Source organism: Natator depressus, chromosome 1 (assembly GCF_965152275.1).
Source record: "Natator depressus isolate rNatDep1 chromosome 1, rNatDep2.hap1, whole genome shotgun sequence".
In the NCBI taxonomy this organism is placed as follows: domain Eukaryota; kingdom Metazoa; phylum Chordata; order Testudines; family Cheloniidae; genus Natator; species Natator depressus.
The window spans coordinates 156102242-156111991 of NC_134234.1; the positions used below are offsets into that span (position 1 = coordinate 156102242).

The 9750-nt window shown below is 46.7% G+C and overlaps 1 long non-coding RNA gene across 1 annotated transcript; it reads right to left on the bottom strand.

Annotated features, from left to right (window-relative positions):
* Nucleotides 1-4407: 4407 nt before the first annotated feature.
* Nucleotides 4408-9146, bottom strand: LOC141983358 (uncharacterized). Its single transcript, XR_012638352.1, has 3 exons — nucleotides 9037-9146; nucleotides 6228-6294; nucleotides 4408-5465 (listed from the first exon to the last, which is right to left on the bottom strand). It is a non-coding gene; the product is annotated as an uncharacterized LOC141983358 (long non-coding RNA).
* Nucleotides 9147-9750: the final 604 nt, after the last annotated feature.

Sequence of the window (9750 nt, forward strand, 5' to 3'; positions counted from 1 at the left end):
GGGAGGTATGATCTTCTCATCACCCATATTCCCTGTCATCTTGTGTGTCAGGAATGTTGTCATTCATATGATGCATGACATAGCAAGTGTAAAAATACCCATATATTGGGTAAGAGATATCTTTAAACAATTAATGGCTGGATTCTGACATCTTTACCCAAGCAACACTCCTGTTAACTTCCACAGGAATTTTGCCTGAGCAGGGAGTGCCAGATCAGACCCTACAGATTTATTTTCTCACACAGCCACTGATATATCAGTATCTAACTCAACTTCTTGTAAAGCATTTTGATGTGAAAGATCCTGTGTGAAACCAAATTCTAGCTGATTGGTATCTCAGAGGAAAAATGACATTACATAACTTGGAAGAGTATGTTACCTAAAAATAGCAAAGTGCCCTGGGTTCTTTCACATTCCTTCATTAATTCTTCCATTAACTGCACAGGTGGTCCCCAAATCCCTGCACAGACTGAGATAAAGAACACAAGCCCAGGAAGAAGAAAAATTAAGATATGGAAGGGTGTTAAAAAACCAGGACAAAAAAAACTACAAAAGCAGGTGAGTACTAGGAGTCAGGAACAAAAATCCTGAATCCAAAAATAGTTCTTCTTCACCTGTTCTGTTCTAACAGCTTCCAGGTTGCTGCTGCATAAGACCCACAGAACAATAGACAGAAACAACACAGGAAGGATAAAGATGTATCCTACTGATGAAGGAAGCAAGAATGGGAGAAAGCAGACAAGGGGCGGGGTAAGGGAGAAGCTTAAGACAGAAGGGAGAGAGATGCAATGGTAAGGAAGAAGGAAGAGTGTGGTTTAGGATTAGAAGGTTGTGAGGGACAAGGAAGAAAGAGAAAATGAGGAAAGAAAAAGACATTACATGAAAAAAGTGGGAGGAGCAATACATATGTTAAAACAGTGCAGAGAAGAGGATGAGAGAGTACTTAGGTCATAGTACATATAAGTTGCTGAGTACCCCCAATTCTCAACAACTGGCTCTTAATAGATGGATTGAAAAAAGGGGAAAGGCATAGAAAAGCAAAGGAGAATTTAAAAAAACCCCACAATCTCCCTGAAAGAAGGAAGAAAAAATGTGATCATAACTAAAGTATCACTGTGCTTCCTATACGAGCCCTGATATGAAAACACTTGAAAAATGTTTTTCCTGCACTTTTCTTTCAGGTAACAAATATGTAGCTCACTACAAATGAAAGCCCGATAAGAAGTGGAAAAGTAGTTTTCAGCCACAGACTCACATCAGAATAACTTCCCCACCCAACATTTACATGTAGTGGGGGTTCTTAAGTCTTTCTACTCCCATGCCTCCTATCTGGCTCCCAGAAACACATCTTACCATCATCACCTCCCGTTGAATTTATCTGGTCATATAATGAACCCATATAAAGCAGACCAATAAAACTTCCATAAGGAAGGGGAGATTGTTGTGCTCCTCTCTTACAAGGGCCAAGAACTGCAGCTGGTCAGGAGCTTGCTGACTAAACATTTTTGCATCAGAACTTGCTGATTTGTCAAAAATGAAACCATTCAGGGGAAAAGGTCAGTTTTGATGAATCTCCCGATTCAACATTTGCTAAAGCAAAAGTTCCAGTTTCCAGTTTGAAATTACTTTTTGTTTCAAAATTTTAGTTCATTTAGACTTTGAAAAGTTCAAAAAAAATTGAAAACTCAAAATCAAAACAAAACGTTTTGAAATGATTGAAAAAAAAATTTCAGAAATATTAAAATGAAACATTTTGATAGACCCAATCTAAAAACAATGTCAGATTACAGGTTTGCAACAGTTTTCATGATTTCAATTTTTCACCCCAACTTGGGACACTGAAAAAATTTCAAAAATCTTGAAAACTCTAGCAGAATGGAAAACCATTTCCCACCCAGCTCGTCCTTTTTCTTACCTTTGTTCAGTGTTCTTTCCTGCAACATCCATTGTCAGGCCAGCCCTGGTAGCTAGAGCAAGAATTTGACTTGTATGACTACATGGCCATTATGGCAGGCTTCAGCTACAAAACAAAAACAATATTTAAACACGTATAACTTCTTTCATAGTCCCAGGTTTTGTATAGCACATTGAGGCTCCCATGACTGGATGCCTGTTGTTCCATCTGGTGGCTGAATGAGGCTTAGAGATCTGGACCCCCTCTGGCCACCTAAACATATAAAATAAACTAAAAGAGGACGTGTAACTTTGTGATGAGTCTGGGTTAGGGCCGGTGCTTCCTTCTGCCCCCACCCCCAACCCTATTCTTACCTTGCTTTCATCCAGTCCGGGAATTACTAACCTTTGGCATCTGTGATAGCTGCCAAGGAGGAAGTTGATTAATATCATAACAGCTCTCATCAACCACAGGCTTCAAATACAACCAACTTGTTTTAACACTCATTGAATTACACCTCTCTCAGAATAGTTTAAAGTAGAAATAAAATATGCCATCTCTCCCCACAGGCCCTTGCTTACACCCAGAGTAGACTTTCCATACAGTAGTCAATTGTAGTAGATCTTCCTGAAGAATTTGAGTCGTTGTTGGACTATGTAAACAATCTTATTTTACATATAGGTACACTCTACACAATATACATTCCTGTTCCACCCTTTGTTCTTCAGCTAACATACTGATTTGTGGTAATACAAGAACTATCCAATTTATCTTTTATTTTTCAAGTATTTTTAGGTACCCTGCCCCCTTCTTACAAGCAGGGCCGCCGGAGCATGGGTGAAAGGGGCAGTGTGCTCTGGGCTGCCCATATGAGACGGTCATCAAACAGAGTGACATTGAGACCTGGCGCACACCTGAGTGGTGCTGCAACCCAGCATGCCAGGTTTGAAGGCCACTGGCTCATGATCCAGGTGCTGCCACCCTGTTGTAACACCCAGAGTGGGGAGCCAGGTCCAGCCCTGCAGGGTAGGAGACTGCTGCTATGGGTGGAGTGCAAGGCAGACTCCTTGCCCAAACCTCCACCTTCCAGCCCACCCCGAGGCCTTTTCTCTGGGTTTTTGCCCTGGATCCCCCTGTGCAGCCTTATAAGCAGATTTCAGGACAAAAAAGAAATAAGAAAGAAAACAGGATCTTATTCCTTATCAGCATCAGTTTGACTAAGTTGACAGCACTCTCACTTTTATCCCAAGACAGCAGTTAAGTTTGTAGCCCGTACAATGAATTGGATGAGATCTTAAACCATCTTTGGTGGCTGTCAAAGTGGAAGTTAAAAATCTATCAGTCTATACTTGTATGGTCCTCATCACTGTAATATCTGATCCCAGCACACATTTGAAAATAGCAGGGGAAAATTCCTAGAAAAAAAGTGCTGGAAAGGTCATTGAATAATAACAATGAATGAGATCATTGCCATGTAAGCTGCAGGATAAAGTAGGAAACATTTCTTCCTCAAAACTAAGACATCATCATGCAATTTTTGACAACTTCTGAATGGAATAAAGTCATCATATTACTTTTAAAGGACACCTGCAAATTTTTTTTACTAAATGTTCTCAGCTGCAGCAATCCATGCTGCATTCTCCCATAGCCAAGATGAGAAACCCCCAACCTACACATGTTAGCCCCATGCTGCAGTCAACCCTAATGCCTAATATCAGCATAGCACATACTAAGTTATAGTGTAGTGGGGACAAGCCATTAGAGTGAGTCTGAGCAATGGGAGAACAAATAAAGACACAAATGGAGATTAAACCAAGAATGATCTAAAAACTCTTTTAGCCCAGCTGTTGGGGATTTTCAGCACATATTGTTACGTCTCAGGGAATTTTCTGCAAACTATTTGTAGGACGCTTTTTTGGAGGAGTCATTTTGCGCATCTGTCTTCACAGAATGAAGTAAAACAACAACAAACCAATTTACCCTCCCCATGCAAAGAGGATACCACTGAAGTTCAGGTAAGTGAGAGGCAAAAAACAGCCACAGGCAGCCCTGCATTGTTGTAATAATGCTCTTATCACAGAATGAAATAAATGAGAGGACGGCACTACTTTATATTGTCCATTCCTTTAGTGGTGCTGGATTGCTTTCTAAAGTCAAGATGTAGGATTATAGCAGTATTATCAAAAAAACAACAAGGAGTCTGGTGGCACCTTAAAGACTAACAGATTTATTTGGGCATAAGCTTTTGTGGGTAAAAAACCACTTCTTCAAATGTTGCATCTGAAGAAGTGGTGCCACTGGACTCCTTGTTGTTTTTGTGGATACAGACTAACAAGGCTACCCCCTGATACTTGACGGCAGTATTATCATGCTTCCTGGTTAGCTGTAAACTCTTGTCCTATTGGGCCCGTGCCTTGTGGCGGTTCAATGACAAGACAGAACACAGCTTTTAGCAAGCAAGCAAGCTGGTCTCTGCTAACGGGCTTCTGCCTGTCAGCTTTCCACCTTCCCCTTTATTCTCTCTCTCTCCCCCCGCGCATTACATTCTCCAACAGATAAAAGGAATACATTGGCTTTGTTTAACATTCTTATTTACCAATTTCTATCTACCGCATTCCTTGCTCTCGGGCCTTGAGCCCAGTCCTGGGAGGCTTCCCATGGTTCATATCATCTTGGCGAGATTCCAAGGTTGATGCCCTTGAAAGGAGCTGTGTGTGCACTACTCCTACACAACACTCCGGGTGTGCCCTGAATGTTGCCAAGCGCATAAACCTTTATGAATCCTACATCCCCTCCTTTTTTGTTTATTTGTGCTCGGCCATCTCATGGTAGCCATCAATTTGCATTTGCAAGCCAATTAACTCCCGGACAGACAAGGTCATAACTCGTGGAGCCTGCCAGGGCGGGTCTCGACAAAGCCTTAACAAAAAGGAATACATTGTACACAGCAGCAGCAAAAAATAAGCTTAAAAAGGTAAAGTGTGATTGGCCTGGCCCCGATTAGCCATGCTAGAGTACTGGGAAGAGAGGTTTGAGTAAGCGGCGAGCATCATCTCATTCCCAATTTCCTCAGGGTGATGACATACTGAAATAAGGCATGTACCTAACAGTTCTCCGGCTGCTACAGAATCAGATAAACAAAAGTGGGTAACATTTGCTATTAAAGCCAATCTTTCCCATAGGTTATATGTCATTCGGGCCCGTAATGAAGAAAGCACTCCCGAATCAACCCCTCCAGGAAATAGCAGGCACAAAAGGCATACAATCAGTACAGAATTAGCAGTAATTTGGGCGAGAATTGCCACAAACAAAGTCTCAAGAGTCTCTGGCTGTTGGTTTGCTGCCAGTCTTCGTTGAGCCGCGGCGACCAATGCTTTTACTGCTCCGCATGTCACGGGCTGGCTTGGGATGCTACGTCTCCTCCGTTTCCGTTCCGTCGTTGTCGACCTGGGAGGCACCGCGTTCTCCTCCAAGGTCAGCTGAAACTCCGGTATGGGGTTCGACAGCCCCTGGTGCCATGCCATGCTGTTTCAGTGCCGGTCGCACACACCGGCTGGAACCCACAACGGTCCTGCAGGGAGAAACACAGCAGCATATCCCCAACCCCAAGTAATTAAAGGCACTGGGCCCAACCATTGCGGATCGGGCAGCTGATGGTAATAGACACGCGGTCTTTCCATTTGTGAAAATGCCGATCCGCGGGGGTCTGCTGATCTGCGTTCAGCGTTAAATTATTTAAAGGAAACAAAAGGATATGCAGTTGTTGCTGAATGTCTCCTAAGGTTCGGAGACGCAGCTCCCCTTGTTTTAATAGTTTGTCAAGCAAGATTTTTAGCATGCGATTTGCACGTTCAACAATAGCTTGGCCTGTGGAATTATAAGGGATCCCGTGTTTGAGACGGATGTCCCATTGGGCACAAAAGATGAAAAGTGCTGTGGAGCAATAGGCTGGGGCATTATCCATTTTTATCTGGCTCGGGTGACCCATAACAGCAAAACAGGCTAGCAAATGGTGAATAACTTTAGCAGTGGCTTCCCCACGCCGTGGGGTTGCCCACAGAAACCCCGAATAAGTATCAACAGAAACATGTAAAAAGGAATAGGGGCGGAATTGTGGCACATGAGTGACATCCATTTGCCATAGCTGATTCGCTGCGGTACCTCTAGGGTTAACGGCATAAAAAAAGGTAGGGGCAGCAGCGGCACAGTGGGGGCAGGAACGAACAATAGAACGTGCATGATCAGCAGGAATATGAAATTGTCGGGCCAAAACAGAGGCAGACTGATGAAAAAAGGAATGGCTTTCAGTGGGGTCAGAAAAAAGGGAATTTACCTGACCACGTAACGCGCGATCGGCGCGCGCATTGCCTTCAATGAGTAGCCCAAGCAGAGGGGTATGACTGCGAATATGAGCAACAAAATAAGGGAAATTACGAGTGGTGATGAAATACTGTAAGGACAAAAACAGGCCAAGAAGGTCCGCATCGACCTGAGGGGTAATGAGGGCAAGGGGTAAATGATCAATTACCTGATAAACATAATGCGTGTCCATAATCAAATTAAAGGGACAATCAGCAAAAAATTGAAAGGCCAAAATAACAGCAGCTAATTCCAAGGACTAGTAAAGCTCTCCAAGCGCTGTGCATGCAAATATTGTTGTACAAGTGAATGAAGCGCTTTCAGCTTTTCTAGAGGGAGGGGCCACTGGTCAATCCATATGGGCTCTAAGGATTGCCATACCAATGGTAATGCGGATGGCAAGGTGGGTGAGGGAGGATTTGGGGCCATTATATATTAATATCGAGGGTGGTGTCCAGCTTTGTAAGTAAATCATGGCCCCAAATATTGAGGTGGACAGGGAGTACAAAAGGGCGGATTGTAGCAAGGGCACAGCCTCCTGGTTTAGAGACCGTGACCCAAGACAAACTTTGGCTCCCAGGTTTGCTACCCCCGATCCCCCACAACTCTTTAGAAGGAACTGTTGGCCAACCGACTGGCCACTCCGGATCACGAATCACCGTAACATCAGCTCCAGTGTCCACCAACCCTGTAAAAGGAACATTATTTAAGAGAAGTGTTAACTGAGGTTTTGAGGGGCGGACTGACATTGTCAGAGCAACAAGTGGAGAGGACGTATTGTGAGACGGTGACTGAGACAGCGTCGATCCAAAGCCGTTCCCGCCCCGGGTTCGATCCTCTGCGGCTGGCACCTGATAGGGGACTAAAATCAATTGTGCAATTGACCGTCCACGCGGGAGCGATTGCGGAAGATGGGTCCACACCTGAACCTTAATAACACCAGTGTAATCAGCATCGATGACTCCTGGGATGACAAAAAAACCCTGTTTCCCAGCGTGTGAGCGAGGGAGAACCAGACCCACAAATCCGGCAGGGAGAGGTCCCGTCACCTGTGTAGGTATGGCGCAAACCTCCCCTGGCAACTGAAAATCAGCGTCCTCCTGCATAATCAAATCAAGCCCTGTACTTCCGGCAGTCGCCGCCCTCATGGAATCTATGGATTGTAAGGCAGAGGAACAGTTGTCTGAGTGGGAAACACCCCCGTTTGGCCCTGGGTTCGGGGGGGACCCGTTGTGCGGTTTCCCGACCCGCTACGACACTGATTAGCCCAGTGATAGCCCTTCCGACACTTGGGGCACTTCTTTGAGGGGCGGGCGGGCGCCGTCGATGAGCGGCACTCCCGCTGAAAGTGACCCTCCTTACCACAGCGGTAACAACGCTTCCCCTCCTTCCTGGTTTTTCGCAGGGCGGCAGCCAGAACTCCAGCCTTATGTGCTTGGGTTCCGATGTTTTGGCACGCCCGCAGCATGTCCGACAGCTCTAGAATTCCAGAGGCTTGTGCAGCCTGGAGAGCACGGCGGCAATCCTCGTTCGCATTTTCAACCGCCATTTTTAACAGGATCTCCTGAGCTGCCGCAGGGTTATCCACCTGTCGGAGGATAGCCTCCTGCAATCTGTTGGTAAAATCCATAAAGGACTCTGATGCACCCTGACGGATACTGGCAAAGCTTTTGGTAGGCTTGCCCGAATCCGGGACCTTCCGGAAAGCATGCTGGGCGCAGGTGGAAATAATGGGGAAGACAGCCTGAGGGAGTTGAGACTGCAGCTGCACGGTAGCAAACTGGCCCTCCCCTGCCAAGTGCTCATAAATGATACCTTGCTCTCTATATACCTGGGCTTGGCGTTCCGCCATCTGCCGATACTCACTAAGCCAAATAACATACTGACTGGGTGTCAGCATCATGCGCAACAGCGCCTTCCAGTCTTCAGGGATCAGGAAGTACCCACTACCTAGCCCTTCAATGAGACCACGCACATACGTGCTAGTCAGGCCGAACTCGCGAATCGCTTTCTTTACCTCTCTGATCACCGAGTAAGGCAAACTGACCCAGTCTGCAACCTGGTTGCCCTGGCCATCATCCTGCCAGGTCACCGGACAAACTGAGACCAGATCAGCCAGCTCCTCTGCTGTAATATCTGAGCGAGTCTTCGCTGCGTGAACCATTTGTTGCACCAGCGAAAGCCTCTGAGCAGATGCAGACGACCCCCCGGGGGGCCCCGGAGCATGGGGCCCCACGGGCGGAGGGCGATCACACACCGGCTCCGGTGGGGAAGGCCAGGGAGGCGGTGGTAATAGAGGCACTGGGGGCGAAGCAGGGGGAGGGATGGTTGCAGGAGCGGACGGGGGTGGCGGGATCGGCAGCCCCTCTGTTGGCGCGGGAGAGGGTCTTTCTGAGGTGACACACCGTGTTGCATCGGTAGGAGGGGGGGTGGCTGCAGGAGCGGACGGGCGTGGCGAGATCACCAGCCTCGCGAGGGAGGGCCTGTCCGAGGCGACACGCTGTATCGCGTCGCGGCAGAGGTGCCAGGCATGTAAAGCCTGCACGGACGCCCGAGGCTCTTTGTGCAATGTCTGGCCCAACCGCTCCCAGTCCGCTAGCTTAAGGGTTCCGGCTTCAGGGTACCACGGGCATTGGGCACTCACCTCCTGTAGCAGGAGAGTGAGTTCTCGAGTGGGGCAGTCATGCTGAGCCTTACGCAGCAAATACTGTAGCTCATTGCGGTGTTGCACTTGCAAAGCAGAGAGGGAGCTTCCCATACTTACCACAACGAAAAATACTCACCGGGATCCACGAAGCGGATGAGTGACGCGTCTGAAACCCTTGCCGGGCGAGGTGAGTGCTGAGGGCCCCACGTTTGGGCGCCAGTTGTGGCGGTTCAATGACAAGACAGAACACAGCTTTTAGCAAGCAAGCAAGCTGGTCTCTGCTAACGGGCTTCTGCCTGTCAGCTTTCCACCTTCCCCTTTATTCTCTCTCTCTCCCCCCGCGCATTACATTCTCCAACAGATAAAAGGAATACATTGGCTTTGTTTAACATTCTTATTTACCAATTTCTATCTACCGCATTCCTTGCTCTCGGGCCTTGAGCCCAGTCCTGGGAGGCTTCCCATGGTTCATATCATCTTGGCGAGATTCCAAGGTTGATGCCCTTGAAAGGAGCTGTGTGTGCACTACTCCTACACAACACTCCGGGTGTGCCCTGAATGTTGCCAAGCGCATAAACCTTTATGAATCCTACAGTGCCTAATAACATTCCTAATGCATACAGATATCAGGCATAACCAGGCAAAGTATGTTACTGCTTACCTTTATGTCTATAGGGACAGATTCTGATACCTTTACTCGTGTTGAGTAGCACATTATTCCGTAAGTGGTCCTACTACAGCAAAAACTAATCATGGAGTTAGCATCCATTCAGCGAGACTAAAGGAATCAGAATCTGTTCCTTAAATGCTAATCAAGATTTAAAATGTAATGAACAATATTCAAGCTCTA